The sequence below is a fragment of the Saccopteryx leptura genome, chromosome 3, assembly GCF_036850995.1.
Source record: "Saccopteryx leptura isolate mSacLep1 chromosome 3, mSacLep1_pri_phased_curated, whole genome shotgun sequence".
In the NCBI taxonomy this organism is placed as follows: Eukaryota; Metazoa; Chordata; class Mammalia; order Chiroptera; family Emballonuridae; genus Saccopteryx; species Saccopteryx leptura.
Window position 1 is genome coordinate 238,676,359 of NC_089505.1, and position 16,430 is coordinate 238,692,788.

Below are 16,430 nucleotides of genomic sequence, written 5' to 3' on the forward strand. Positions count from 1 at the left end.
ACTAATGGTTCCACAACAATATAATGAACTAAATGCTTATGGATTGTATACTTTAAAATAGTTAACCTTATGTCATGTTCACCCCATTATAAAATGAACAACTAATTATGAGATATTCACACATTAACTTCATAGTTCAGGGATAAGATGTTTAATTAGAAAATAATAAAAAAAAGATGGAAAATCTTTAGAGGAAAAATTTTCGTTGAAGTAAAATAGAATGATACAATTTGACTCATTTATACTAGTTTCATTCAATAAAAGAATGAGATTGAAATGAGGGATTCAAGATGGTGATGTAGTAGGCAGATGTTCCAACTGCCACCTCCCAGGATCAAATTAGATTGCAACTTAATTTAAGAGGAATCATCTTGAAAAAACAATTTTGTGTTAAACAAAGAGGAGTCTATAACCAAGATTCACAGAAGAAGCTCCACTGAGACTGGAAGGAAGGGCGGAGACACAGAAAGGGCTGCCTCATGCCCAGGAGCAAATGGTGGCTGAGGCTCTGGAGGGACTCTCACTGTGGGGATGGTTGCCCTGACAGGTGTGGGTGCTCAGCCCCAGGTCTGGAGCCCCAGCCTAGAGCCCCAGAGCCTAGAATAGGTGTTCACACAGCATTTGGAGGTGAAAAGAGCTGGGTTTCTGTCTGCAAGAAAGAGGTGGAGCTCTCAGAGAGGCAGGCCCCATCTTAAAGGGCCTGCACAGAAATTCTCCTTCACAGGCACTTACCTGGGGCTCCAGTGGAGGGAAAGCTGAGAGGACTAGAGTTGCATGAGGAGAATGTAAAGTTGGAGGCCCAGGGAGAGACACTGTGAGTGATGGCCACTGGAACCCCTGTGCTGAGTCATTCTCCAATTCCTCAGTCGCGAGTGGAGCAGTCCCCTCTGAGTGGCATCAGCCTGGGGAAAAGCAACTGCTCTGCCCTCAGGAATCTCTGCTACCCCAGTTATGGTGATGGGTCGTTCTGAGAGGCCAGGAAGTCGGAGGCATATCAGTAACTCAGTTTTCTGGTGTTGTGACCGGAGTTTTCTCCCAAACTCTTTCAAGTTCAAAACTGGGTCTTACACCTTAGGGAAGGATAGGTAGAAACTGTCCAGAATACGGCAGACCACACTTCTGGGTCTCAGAAGCCACATCCACCAGATTTCTGAGGCCACACCCTACTAAATTTGGTGAAAAAAAGTCTAGACCGACTGAAGCCTGGGGCCGAGAGGCAGAGCCACACATACTACCCTTTTTAGTCCCTGAATTGCCACAAGCTCTAGACCAGGGGTCCCCAAACTTTTTACACAGGGGGCCAGTTCACTGTCCCTCAGACCGTTGGAGGGCTGGACTATAAAAAAAACTATAAAAAAATCCCTATGCACACTGCATATATCTTATTTTAAAGTAAAAAAACAAAACAGGAACAAATACAATATTTAAAATAAAGAACAAGTAAATTTAAATCAACAAACTGACCAGTATTTCAATGGGAATTATGGGCCTGCTTTTGGCTAATGAGATGGTCAATATGCTCCTCTCACTGACCACCAATGAAAGAGGTGCCCCTTCCAGAAAGGCAGCGGGGGCCGGATGAATGGCCTCAGGGGGCCGCATGCGGCCCGCGGGCCGTAGTTTGGGGACCCCTGCTCTAGACTCTAGCTGAGGTGTTTTTCAGTGGCTGAGCCCAACAAGCAGCCAACAAGCAGATAAAGGCTGCAGGAGGTGGGACTGAGGGAACTTTCCCCCAGCACCGGTGTGGGCAAATGCCAGCCAGGTGGGCAGCTTGGTATTTCCACCTGCACCTGGGCCCAACAGAGGCAGCCACAAACTCTGGATTGCTTGTAGCTCCAAGAAGGTTGCAGAGGGCCAGTAATAGGCTGTAACTCCACTGGTCTGTGCTGGGTTCCTTCCAGAGAGGTCCAGAGCTGGCACATCCAGAGGCCAGCTACGAACAGCATCGGTTTAGGATCTAACAACCCCTGCTAGAGTGGTATCCAAATAAAGGGTTTCTCACACTTGGCCCTGCTGAGGTGGATTCTCTCCTGTGATCAGCACCAGCACAGCAGCTCATGTGCATTGTGTAGGGTGGAGCTTCACAGTCAGCCGGCCCAGTTGCTGGGTATTCTGCCCTGCTGGGCTAGATCCCACTTGGGGAAGAGAGAGAGACTTGGAGCATGGAGATTTAATGTGTGGGCCCCTGTGAGCCTAGTGTTAGATCTATTCGAGGGACTTAGCCATTATCTTGATACAACAAGGTTGCAGTTTTGAGATCAGACAAGGGGGATAAAATGAGAAAGAGGAGCCACTGAGAATGTGCAAGAGAAGAGAGAACCATGCAGGGAAGTTTGAGTTGGGTGGGTGAACCAATGAACCAAAAGAATTTTCGAGCATTAAAGCAGGCAATAGTTTAACAGTGCCTTCTGATTAAACAGAGGATATAATAAAAGACTGAGGAGGTAAAATAACCTTTCAAAACCACATGGTGGCTTTTTCAAGGTAGTATAAAGAAAGCTGAGGTGAAGAAAGACACCTGAGAGCCAGGGAGGTACGAAGAAAAATCTAAAACTCAAGTCCAGAGTCAAATGGCAGGCTTAGTGGAAGGGTCACTATGTGGGAGGCACATCTTTCTCTGTTGAGCAACATGGATGAGGCAGTCTTGTCCCTTGGAAAAGGAAGTCACTACTATAGAGCACTGAGGAAACAATGGTTTGCTGACTTCAGAGATGAAATACCAACTCTAAGAGTCAGAAGTTCTATCTCCTGGTGAAATACTCTTTTTCCACTTCTGTTACTAAAAGGTCTCATCCAAGATGGTGACAATGAGCACAAACACAAGCAAGGTAAGGGTAACCCTGGCTGGAACTCTGGGTGTGGGTGGTCTGGATGAAAGCATGCTGTGAATACCCCTGGGGGTCTGGGCCAGCCTGTCTCCAGCCCTCTTCTTCTATTTTGGATGCTGAGGATGGAGCCGGAGGCCCTGGTACAAGCAAATGTTTCTGCCATTTTGCTCTTCAGGCTCTGGAATTTTTATTTTTTGGGTGTTTCTGGTTTAATTCCTTCCCCTTCCCAAATTTTCTTCTGCTTTTCTTGTTCTTTGTTTATCCTCTCACTACCACAGCTTTCCCGGGTCCATCCTCTTTCCATACCATCTCATGTCATCATTTGTCAACAGCACTTGGGCACAAAATCAAGGCTAAGACTGGCTGGTGATTTGTGGGTTCATGGTTGAAATAGTGACTCAGACACAGCCATTTTCCTGAAGACTTTTATTGTTTTGTTTTTGTTTTTGTGACAGAGGCAGAGAGAGACAGAGAGAGGGACAGATAGGGATGGACAGACTGGAAGGGAGAGATATGAGGAGCATCAATTCTTTATTGCAGCTCTTTAGTTTCTCATTGATTGTTTTATCATATGTGCCTTGACTAGGGGGCTACAGCAGATCTATTAACCCCTTGCTCAAGCCAGCAACCTTGGGCTCAAACAGGTGAGCCTCGCTCAAATCAGATGAGGCTGCGTTCAAAGTGGCAACCTCGGGTTAGGAACCTGGTCCCCCACATCCCAGTCCGACAGTCTATTTACTGTACCACTGCCTGGTCAGGCCTGAAGCCTTGGTCCAAGGGCAACTTCAGCAACACGGAGGTGAATGAGGTGGTGGAAACATTCCGGTTCTGTTTCTTCGTATTCACTCAGAAAGCACAGGATCATGTCAGTGAATTCCAGTTAACATGTAAGTGCAGTCCTCTGATCTGGGGAGATTATCAATGAGTTTTTCTTTCTTCCTCTTAGTTCATGATACTGTTCCTCATGATCTTTCTCTCCTCCTTCCAAGTTTATCCAATTGTATGAACACACTTCCCTAGTGCAGTCTTCATCTTAGACACCATACCTCTATCAAGTACAGGGAGTCCTCTGGTTACAACTTGCGTGACATATCACGTTTTGAGTTTTTAATGCTCACCTCCAAAAAAACTTAAAAAATTGAGATATGAGTGCTTCAGTGTATGCTGTCAGCATTGTCCATATGGACTATGTGGGTGAACTAGTTTGGTTGCGCAAGGTGCAAGGATATGTAGTAACAAGGTTCATGAATGGCGGAGCTGGGATCCGCAGTATGCTTACCTATGCCCTTTTGGACTGTTGAAAGCATAAATGTTCTGTTTGTGTTACTAGAGTATGTTTTTGTTTCTGTTTTTTTGACACAGACAGAGAGAGAGAGAGACCAAGAGAGGAACAGAGAGATGAGAAGTATCAATTCTTCCTGTGGCTCTTTGTTGCAGCTCCTAATTTGTTCATTGATTACTTGTTTGTTTTTTTTTGTTTGTTTGTTTTTTTGTACTTTTCTGAAGCTGGAAACGGGGAAGCAGTCAGACAGACTCCCGCATGTGCCCCACCGTGATCCACCCAGCATGCCCACCAGGGGTGATGCTCTGCCCCTCCGGGGCGTCACTCTGTCGCAACCAGAGCCACTCTAATGCCTGGGGCAGAGGCCAAGGAGCCATCCCCAGCGCCCAGGCCATCTTTTGCTCCAATGGAGCTTCAGCTGCGGGAGGGGAAGAGGGAGACAGAGATGAAGGAGAGGGGGAGGGGCGGAGAAGCAGATGGGCGCCTCTCCTGTGTGCCCTGGCCGGGAATTGAACCCAGGACTTCCTCACGCCAGGCCGACGCTCTACCACTGAGCCAGCTGGCTAGAACCTCATTTTTTTTTTTTTTCATCTTTCTGAAGCTTGAAACAGGGAGAGACAGTCAGATAGACTCCCGCATGCGCCCGACCGGGATCCACCCGGCACGCCCACCATGGGGCAACGCTCTGCCCACCAGGGGGTGATGCTCTGCCCCTCCGGGGGGTTGCCATGTAGCGACCAGAGCCACTCTAGCGCCTGAGGAAGAGGCCACCGAGCCATCCCCAGCGCCCGGGCCATCTTTGCTCCAATGGAGCCTTGGCTGCGGGAGGGGAAGAGAGAGACAGAGAGGAAAGCGTGGCGGAGGGGTGGAGAAGCAAATGGGCGCTTCTCCTGTGTGCCCTGGCCGGGAATCGAACCCGGGTCCTCTGCACGCTAGAGCCTCATTGATTGCTTTCTCATATGTGCCTTGACCTGGGATTTCAGAAGAGTGAGTGACTCCTTGCTCAAGCCAGAAACCTTGGACTCAAACCAGCGACTATAGGGTTATGTCTCTGATCCCACGTTCAAGCCAGTTAACCTGTGCTCAAGTCAGGTGAGCCCTCACTCATGCTGGTGACCACCTTGGGGTTTTGAACCTGGGTCCTCTATGTCCCAGTCCAATGCTGTATTTGCTGCACCACTGTCTGATCAGGCAGTTAGGTGAGTTGTGACATGCAACAGAATTTGCATTACATCACTCTCATAGAAACAGAACTTCATTGTAACCCAAGTACCCTCTGTATTTCAGATTCTTTTTGCTTCTTACACTTTTATCTGATAAAGACCTCTTTTTATTTGCACATAACTTTTTCTGCTTAAATGTCAGGCAAGAAGCCCTCACTTTTCCTACCCTGTTTCAAAGTGTGAATGTTATTGTTTTAATCCATCTCCTCCAGCATCTCCTCCCTGTTCCCTCCTTTCAATGTAATTTTCCCATTCATACTGGAATGTTGACTTTTCCTGATTTCATCACTCTGACCTTCACATTTCCCCCTTCTTTCTTGTTACCCACTGTACTTTATTACAATAGCTTTTCTCCAACATTTATGATATGTATACATTTCTCATTTTTTTTCTTATTGAAACATCTTAAGATGTTTATCCTGCCTGATTATTCAGTTCTTTAGAGCATTATCTTGTTATGTTAAGGTTGCAAATTTAATTCCTAGTCAGGTCATATACAAGACTCAACTAATAGGTGCATGAATGGGTGGATAACAAATTGTTGTTTCTCTCTCTCTCTCTCTCTCTCTCTCTCTCTCTCTCTCTGGTGTGTTTCTCTCTGTCTCTCTCTTAAATCAAGCAATAGCTATTTTTTTCCATAAAGTCTCTGAATAGCGTTATATGCCACTTCATATTGAGGCCATGTTTTGAGAAACACAATGTATTGTAACCACCATAGAGTGCACTTCACATTCCAAGATAAGATAGCTTACCATTGCCTGTGGCGCAGTGGATAAAGCGTTACCTGGAACGCTGAGGTCACTGGTTCGAAATCCTGGGCTTGCCTGGTCAAGGCACATACAGGAAGGAGTTGATGCTTCCTGCTCCTCCCCCTACCTCTCACTCCCCTCTCTAAAAATGAATAAATTTAAAAAAAAAAGAGGTAGAAGATAGCTTACCACACACCTAAGCTATATGGTATATTTTATTGCACCAAGGATAAAATCTTATAGAGCACATTATTGTACTATAAACATTTAACATTAAATCAAGCTCAAGAGATAATTATCTAATCAAGTGATGCAGAAAATGAGAGGTATTAGGTATTAGGCTATAGCTGAAATAATATGGCATACTGTTTTATGGTAAACTTCTTTTTTTGAAAATACAATGCGTACATTCTAAAATAACAATTAAAAGTAAAAAAAAATACATAACCCAGTAGCATCATTTATTACCTTTATCAGGTATTATATACTGTATATATTGCATTGCTATTCTCTTATACAACTAGCAGTAAAGTGGATTTTTTTACCACAGTATCACACAAAGATATGAGCAATGCATTGTGCCATTGTGATGGTCATGATGTCACTAGGCAAATAGAAATTATTCTGCTTCGTTATAATCTTATGGAACTACCCTCTTATACTTGGATTTTGTTTACTAAAAAGTCATTTTGTAGGAAGTGAAAGACTGGATTGGCTTTTTAAAAATTTTTTTGTATTTTTCTGAAGTGAGAAGTAGGAAAGCAGAGAGACAGATTCCTGCATGCTCCCAACTGATATCTACACAGCAAGCCCACTAGGGGGCGATGTTCTGACCATCTGGGGCATTGCTCTGTTGCAACCGGAGCCATTCTAGCACCTGAGGCAGAGGCCATGAAGCCATTCTCAGCAGCTAGGCCAACTTTTGCTCCAACAGAGCCTTGGCTCCAGGAATGAAAGAGAGAGATAGAAAGAAAAGAGAGGGGGAAGGGTGGAGAAGCAAATGGGCGCTTTTTCTGTGTGCCCTGGCCAGAAATGGAACCCAGGATATCCACACACTGGGTTGACACTCTACCACTGAGCCAACTGGCTAGGGCTCAAATTGGGTTTTGGCTTATCATTTCACATCTCAAACATTTCTCCTCACACAAATAAAAAATTCTAGGTTCTTTCTTGATCCCTTTTTTTCTTGTTGGCTTTAAATACGTCTTTCCCTCTTTTTCTTCTATCCAGATCCCATTGAGATACAGGCTATAGGTATCTGTGAGCTGCATTCTGGGGAGACCACAGTAAGATTTTTAGGGGTGCTTTGGGAAGAATAGATTTCATGATTTTCCAGAATCATTCATGTGTGCTTGCGACTGAAGGTAGCAGCAGATCACAGAGGTTCTGTGCAATTCTCTCTCACTACCAAGGTATCATTAATATCATAGAGTAATTCCTTTCAAATACCTGCCCTCAGTCTCTCTTAGTTATTCTTAATGCAGGGAAAGCAGAACTGCAGATACAAGGTTAGTTCTATTCTCTCTCCCTCAAGACTTTTCTATTTCATGTTCCACCAACTCTTTGAATTCAAAGGTACAGGGTGCCAAAAAAGTGGAAGGGGTCACTGTCCAAACCTGTGGGTTTCAAGTCCCTATGATCTAGATTAGAGTCATAATTTAGCACTGTCTTCCTGCTCCTTTCTGCCCCAGTGAAGCCCAAGGCCTGGTTTTCCAGTGACTCCCCTCTTTTGCCTGGTCATCTGCTGCTGGTGTGCCATGTCTCAGGATTTTACCCCAAACCTGTACAGGTGATGTGGATGAGGGGTGAGCAGAAGCATCCAGGAACTCGTCAAGGTGACATCCTGCCCAATGCTGACGAGACGTGGTATCTCCGAGTAACCCTGGACGTTGTGGCTGGGGAGGAGGCTAACCTGAATTGCCAAGTAAAGCACAGCAGCCTGGGAGGCCAGGACATCGTCCTCCACTGGGGTGAGAAAGAACTGGCCCTGGCCGGAAATGGGAGGAGATGGTCCACAAACATGGAGGGAGGGGTGGGCAAAGTGGTGAGACTAAATGTGTGTGACAGAGAAACAAAGAGGGAGGGAGAGATAAAAGATTAATGGAGGAAAAACAAGAGAAAGAAAAGATGGATTATGGCAGCAATTTTCAACTGGTATGCTATCAAATATTTTAAAACACACAATATTTCACTGTTTTATCAGGGGAACTGACCTCTTTTCCCTAAAACTGGAAACTATTAATACAGTAATAGCCATCTGTGTGAATAGATCAAAATTTTACCTATTTCTTTTTTGGTCAGATCAATATAAAATATAATAAAATTTTTGGTGAGCCAGAGAATTTTAATAATTAGTTTGTGTGTGTCATTAGATGAAAAAGGTTGAAAATCACTTACCTAAGGCATAAAGGAGGTAAGAGTCATGGACCTATTCATTGCTTGAAGTGGCACAAGAAAGAATAATAGAGGATAGATATGGATTACTGTGTTAGAGAATCTGAGAGGGGAAGTTGGAACTGCCTTTACATCAAAGCAGGTGAGTGATGGAGTTGACACTCAGGAAGCAAGGAAGGGCAGGAGACTCAGGAATGGGTTTGGCAGTGACATGTGTGTGTTTTCTCCCAATTTTCAGGACATGCTACTTCTACCACAGTGATAATTTTGGCAATAATATTGTCCACCTTCAGTCTTTTGATATGTTTGCATTATGGTATTTAAAGAGCTAGTAAAAATTTTTAAAATCTTTATTTTCTGTCTTCTTCCCACTCTTTTATACAATTTCTATTTATTTATAACACTTTATCCTCAATATTTCTCTTTTTAATTTAGTTTTTAATTTATTGCATTGACATGGTTTGCCAAACCGTGCAGGTTTCAAGTGTATAACTCAGTATATCACCATCTACACTTCGCGTCATGCTCTGCCTGCCTCTAAGAAAGTCTCTTTCCAACCATCTCCTCTTTTCTTTGCCCTCCTCCCCCTACTCCAACCCCCTCTCCCTCTGGCTATTGCCATTCTTCTGTCTGTCAATACATTATATATTAAAGTTTTTGGCTTATCATTTCACCTTCTTTGATCCAGTCTTCTTCCCCTGGCCCTCTGACAGCTGTTCATGCTTATGAACTCTCTCCCCACTTCCTATCTATTTTATGTAAATCTGTTTTATAATTGTGGTGAAGTATATATGACATGAAACTTATTACCTCAGTTATTTTAAATGCATAGTTTAATAGTATTAATTACATTTATATTTTTGTGCAATCATTCTTTAGTATTCTTTTCATCTAGACAAACTTAACCTGTATACACATTAAACAACATTTTGTTATTGCCTGGTCATCTAGGCCTGAAAAACCAACATTTCACTTACTGTCTATATAAATTTGACAACTCTACATACGTGATGTCAGTGGAATTACCAGTATATGTACTTTATGATTGGGTTATTTTACTTAGTGTAATGTACTTATAGTTCAGCTATATTGTAGCGTGTGTAAGATTTTATTTTTTTATTTAATGAAGGCTGAATAATATTCAATTGTAATTTTATAACATGTTTGTTTATTCATTTACCTGGCAATGGACAGTTGGGTTGATAATACTTTTTGGTTATCATGAATAAGCTTGCTATAAGATATGTTTAAGCAGAGCTAAAAATGTTTGTGTTCTTAACAGGTCATATCAAATATTCCATGGGGTTTCATCATGTCTCATTTCCCATTTGGAATAAGTACACAAAAGACCAGAAGATCAAGTTGGCAGCTCAATCTCATCATAATTTAAAAAATAATCATATTTGATCAACTCAGTTTTCATAGATTGTGTGATATATCATAATTTACACACTAGCAAACAAAATAAAAAAGAACTGTGAGTATATTATAAGATAATATCTATAGTGGGCTTCAGCCAGATTTTATAGATGTAAGAAAAGAAATAAAATGCATCTCAAAATAAATAAAATAACGTACAGATTGTCCCATCATACATTTCTTTTCCTTTATAGTGGTGTGAAAACAATACACATTTAGTATAAATGGTGCTTAAATTTTGATTTTTTTAAAAGTGGGAGGTGAGGAAGCAGAAAGAAAGACTCCTACACATGCCCAACTGTAATGCATCCAGCAAGCCCTCCACACAGCGATGCTCTGCCCATCTGTGGTTGCTGCTCTGTTGCTTGGCTATGAGTCTATTTTAGTGCCTTAGGCAAGGTCATGGAGCAATCTATAGCATCTGGAGCCAACTTACTTGAACCATTTGAACCATGGCTGTAAGAAGAGGGAAGAGAGAGAGAAGGAGGATAGAGAAGGGTGGAGAAGTAGATGGTTGCTCCTCTTGGGTGCCCTGACTGGGAATTGAACCCTGGGAATTTCACATGCCCGGCCAATGCTCTACCACTAAGCCAACTGTCCAGAGCTCTCTTAGCTGTTCTCTGGTTGGTGCTGTGGTCAAGCACATGCTTGGAGTCCACATAGCTACTGGCAGCTGGCTGGCCTGTGTGGGTTATAGGGCTGCATGACAGCTTGGAGAATGCACAAATGAATGGGGAAAACATGTTGCCATTGAGAGCAAAGAAGAGACAGCTTATTTGTTATGCTTGGGTTATATTGCCTTAGTCACTGGAAAGGACTAGGCCTTCTTTAAACTAACCAATTATAGTAACTTTTAAATCATTTGCAGGATTGTGTGGAATTTCTTACTCATCAATCAGATACATTTTCCAGGCTTGACTGACAAGCCTCTGTGGCTCTATCTTGACTTCTACTGTTTTTTTCTCCCATAGTCTGGGGATAGAAGGGTTGTACCTTGGAGATTAAAAAATGTGTCCTTTCTTCTTAAATCAAGAAGAGGCTGTGTTAATCCCTTTAGTGGAGAAAGGATGCAATATCCTGGAATGTCTAACACTGTAACTTTCTAGAGAAGCAAGTAGCTTTTTAATTTCTGATTTCCTTTTTGCTCCCTTCCCTTATTAATGTGTAACAACCTACATTAGTAATTTCATCACCTTAACCAAGGAACTAAACATATCTATTACTTCCAATCATTACCTGTTTTTGTGTGTGTGTGTGTGTGTGTGTGTGTGTGTGTACTCACGTGCGTGTATGGATGGTTATAACAGTTAACATAAGATCTATCCTCTTAGACATTTTTAAAGTACACAGTATCATATTGCTAAGTATACATACAATCTACCACAGATGTTTAAAACGTTCTCATCTTGAATAATGGAGTCTTAGTGTTTTGGTTCCAATAAAAAGAGTGTTAAAGAGGTAAAAAAGCAACTTCACTATTAAAAAAAAAAAAGAACAACAACAAAAAAACTTCCTGACAGAATTTTAACCAGATGATCAAAATTAAAAGTTACAATCATAAGTCATGTTGATATCATGTGCCCCAACTATGACATGATGTGAAGAGCACGTCATTGCTATGGTGTTTTTTCTTCAAGCCCACAACCCAAAAATTATTAGTGAACCACAAAGTTTGTTTGAAAAGCATCATACAAACTAAAAGTGAGAAAAATTTCATGCATTTTACATAATATCTGACCTGTACTCTTTAAAATAATCAAGGTCATGAAATCAAGGACAGACTGGGAAGCTGATGCAAATCAGAGAAGACTGAGACGTGATAACTAAATGAGTGTGATTACCTGGACTGAAACTTTGAACAGGAAACAGAAATTACTAAAGACTTGTGAAATCTGGAAAACTCTGTAGTTTAGTTAATGATAATTTACCAATCTTCATTTCTTAGTTTCAGCAAATTATCCAGAATTATATAAAATGTTAAATTAGGTAAAAGTTATACAGAAACTCTATACTTATACTGAACCTTTCATTAAATATAAATTATTTCAAAATAAAGTATTTATTTTTAAAAGTCCTAGTAAAAATTTTTTAAAAGGCTAGAGTTTTTATGTATCTAACCTGATAATATGATGTACACAATTGTATGCCCCATAAACTTGCTCTGAGGGCATTCACTCTTTGATATAATCTATGAACAACTGAAAAAAAATTTGAAAAATAAACAATAGAAGTAAACTTAATTAGAAAGAGATGGACAACATGCTGACAATAAAAATGAAAAATATAATGGCTGAATTTCAGTGTTAAATCTATTATTTAAATATTTTCTCATTGAAGAACTTCATAAACCTATTGAGAAATGTCTACTACCCTGGCTGTAGATGATCAGAATAGTGACATTTGGGATAATTTTTTTTTAAAAGCTATATTTCATTAATAGTGCAAAGAATAAAGAAACAATTATCATTAACCACAGAATATAGATATCATAAACTTGGTAGTTGGATGAAGAAGTGTAGAGTTTTGTGGTGATCAATTGTTCAGACTTTTCCTTTTCTTTTTCTTTTTTTTTGGAGAGTGAGGTAGGGAACTAGACAAAAAGAAACATCGAGCTGTTCCTGTAATGTGCCCTGAAAGGGGATGGAACCGGCAACTGCTGCGCTTGGAGATGATGCTTCAACTATCACAGTGGTCCCCAATCTTTTTTGGGCCATGGACTGGTTTAATGTCAGAAAATATTTTCACGGACCAGCCTTTAGGGTAGGACGAATAAATGTATCACGTGACCGAGACAAGTGTCAAGAGTGAGTCTTAGACGGATGTACCAGAGGAAATCTGGTCATTTTTTAAAAAATAAAACATTGTTCAGACTTAAATATAAATAAAACAGAAATAATGTAAGTTATTTATTCTTTCTCTGCAGATTGGTATTAAATGGCCCATGGACCGGTACCAGTCACGGCCCAGGGATTGAGGATCACTGAACTAACAGAGCTATTTAGCCAGGGTTTAAATTCTCCAGACATAATTTTTATTTTATTATCTTTTTTATTGTGCAAGGAGGAGAGCTAAAGGGACAGACTCCCGTATGTGCCCTGACCAGGATCTACCCAGAAACCCTCATCTGAAGCCAATGCTCAAATGAAAGAGTTATTTATTTTAGTGCCTGATGTTAACGTGCTCAGACCAACAGAGTCACTGGCCAAATGAGGAGGAGAGGTAGAGAAGGGAAGAGGGAGGGGAAGACAAATAGCTTCTCACAAGTGCCATCACTGGGGACCAAACCCATGATGTACACACACTAAGATGATGCTCTCTCCACTGAGCAACCAGCCAGGGTTTTTTCAGACATTTTTAAATGAAGCCCTGCAGTTACAAAGTAAGTGAGTTGAGGGTCCCAGTGGGGGATGGGCAGTGTCTGTCTCTGGAACTCAGATATGAGGGGTAATCAGCCTGATTTGTGGGCTGAACATTTGATTCACAGAAAGCCATAGCAATTTGGGCTTTCTATTTCAGCCATAAACTGAAAATAGCTATTTTCAGTTTAAACATAAAGACTTTTTCCAAATTTAATTAAACTACAACAGTAAAATTTAATTAAATACTATACTGAACAGCACAGAATAAATTATTTCCATAGTAGTTCTATTAGGCACCATGACTCTAAATTGAGTATAGAGAGAGAGCTCCTTAAGCTACATAACAAAATGTAACTAAAAGTGAGGAGAAAGTTGGAATTTCCATTTTAAGTTAGTACCTTGAAGGCCTCAGAGCTTATGTAATAATTTTAGTGTAGACCCAGTTTATGTCACTAGATATGACTGTAATGATACAAGACAGGTAGTGACTGAGGACATGGCAGACAGGACGAGAAACTATCACATAGGTTTACAAGGTGGGTGCTAAATGCACTGGTTGGTGAGTTTATGAAAAAATCACAGTTGTTGAAGGTTTTGAGGAATCTGAAAATAGTGCAGTTAAGAGGTAAGAAAATGATGATTAGAACAATGTGTATTGATACTACTGAAGAGATCTACTTTGTATCCTTTACTATGGTTATTTGGGAGAGTATTGACCTCATAAAATCACATGAATAAAGCTGTTATCTAAAGAAAAATAACTTTGAAAAATCATTTTTTTTATCTGAGCCCTCAGAGAAAAAATATCACTTACCTTTAAAATATGGTATGGAGGGGAAATAAAGCTGGAATATTTAAACCTCCTAAAAATTAACCATAAGAAGGAGTTGGCTGTGTAGGCAGAGTTGGAAAATTGAAATAATTCCTGAGTAGATGAATGGACTTAGAAAAGGCCCCATTGTGTGACTATGTAGGACAGTCAGTGTTCTCACCCTCTTCTAGACCTAAGATGAAGGAGCATCATGTTCAAACTGAGAGATAAAATTTTATTATACAAGTCTTTAGTTGTTTATTGTATATAGATATAACTTTTTTTAAAATTTTTAATTAGAAAATTAAATTTAATTGGGTGACATTGATCAATATGAATACATAGGTTTCAGGTAAATATTTCTATAGCATTTGAGTTGTTAATTATGTTGAGTACCTATCACTCCAAAATCAAATCATTTTCTCTATGTCTATATAGATATAATAGCACTGGTTTTTTTTTTTTATTCGAATAGTATTAACATTATAAATCAGACTCCTTTGAAAGAAATGTAGGAAGGTCATCCCTTTGATAAATACAAAGTTTTCAATAAAGTAGATGAAATATTTTTTTACATTTACACAAATTTATTAAAAATATGACTTTAGCTTAATTTTAGGTAATTTCCCCCCTAGTCATTTTCCTATTTAAAAAATTCAACTCGTTTAAAGCACGTCTTGTGATGTGTTTCCAGTAAATGTTTCACTTTGGCAGGAAGGTTAATGAAAGAGGATCTGTGAGTGTGACTATGGGACAGCCCCAGGGAAAAGCATAGGAGGGAGATTTCTTCTGAAAACAGATCTGGTCAAATAAAGTAAATATTTTTAGTCTAAAAAAAGGAATTATGCAAAGGACAAAAAACACTTATAGACCAGACCACAGTGCAGGGATTGCAGGAGGAAAATGGGGGTGAGGGGAGGTGGAGGAGGGGAGAGGGGAATAGATGGTGATGGGGGAGACTTGACGTGGGTGCTGAACACACAATGCAACATACAGAGGATGTATCTTAGAGTTGCACAGCTGAAACCTGGACAATTTTATTAACTATGTTACCCCAATTAATTCCATTAATTTTTTTAAATAGTGGTTAGAAGATAATGAAATTTTTTCAAGCCAATGAGAAATAATATACCATAACTTATAACAAAAATTAATATTAATGTTACATATTTTTTCTTTAAAATTTGTCTTTTACAAAATTTTAACTTAGAATTAATTTTACTAATGATTTTATTAAGTGTTGTTTAGTTGCTATCAGAAATTTATTTCCGTGTTCCCCAGTTCTTTGCTGTGATTTGTGTATCTGGTCATGTCAAAACTGAAAAGTGGTATGTGATGATTTTCACCAATATAATAGCACAATTTCTTGTGGAAAAATAAAATTATCTTCTTATCTAATTTTTAGTTTGTAAAGGATTTGAACTTGCTCAAATTAGTACAATTACTTATTACATTGATGTTTGGTATATGTCATTTCAATCTTATTGTATCACATTTTTTGTAGGTTGTTAAATATTCTCTTCAAATTTGTTCTTTGTTTATAGTCTGTAATGGAATTATAAAACCAAGGTAGACTTACAGAACCATTTATAGCTTTAAATGTATTTGTAAATAAAGATAACTGTTGACAATAAATAATCTACAATTCACTCTAGAAACAAATAAACAAACAAACAAACAAAATAAACCCAAATGCTGAAAGAAAAGAAATCAATATAAAGGCTGTATTATTAGAATAGAGGTTAAGAGAAACTATAAAATAGTAATTATCTAATTATCCTCAAACTACTTTTTGGAAGTATGAGCAGTATAAAAGTAAATTTTAGCAGAATTAGTAAAAATGATAATGCACAAATAAACAACACTGTGAATTAAAAAGTGGGTGTTAATGAAGAGAGTTAATATATATTCAAGTGGTCTGAAGTCAAAATAAAATGGAAAGTTGTATTGAAAATTATAAATGATTAAAATAAGAGTCAAATGAAGAAAAAACCCTACATATGTCAGTTATTATAAAAATTAAACGTAATGACAAAGACATAACTAATTTCAAGGGTTCTAAATTCTTATTTGTTGGTTAATTTCGGGATATAAAAAAGACAGAAAAAAATTGAAGTCATTTTCTGATACTAGTAAATCACAACAGAAAAATGCCACAACAAAAAAAGAACTTGAAACTAAATATTTGCAAATAAATAAAAACTAAGCAAACAAGTAAACCAAACAACCAAGAGCTGTTACCCAATTTTACTCATGGAAGAACGTAAATTTAGGTGTACATACGGAGTTTTTACTAGGAGTGTAAAAATAATTGATTATTACAAAAAGAATTAATGTAGCTATCTAAATTAACAAACTAACATTA

At 39.4% G+C, this 16,430-nt stretch overlaps 2 pseudogenes; one reads left to right on the forward strand and one right to left on the reverse strand.

The window, feature by feature from the left end:
- Positions 1-16,430, reverse strand: part of LOC136398436 (T-cell surface glycoprotein CD1b-2-like) — a 260,952-nt pseudogene that overhangs the window by 201,697 nt on the left and 42,825 nt on the right.
- LOC136397386 (T-cell surface glycoprotein CD1b-3-like) lies at positions 822-12,869 on the forward strand (annotated as a pseudogene).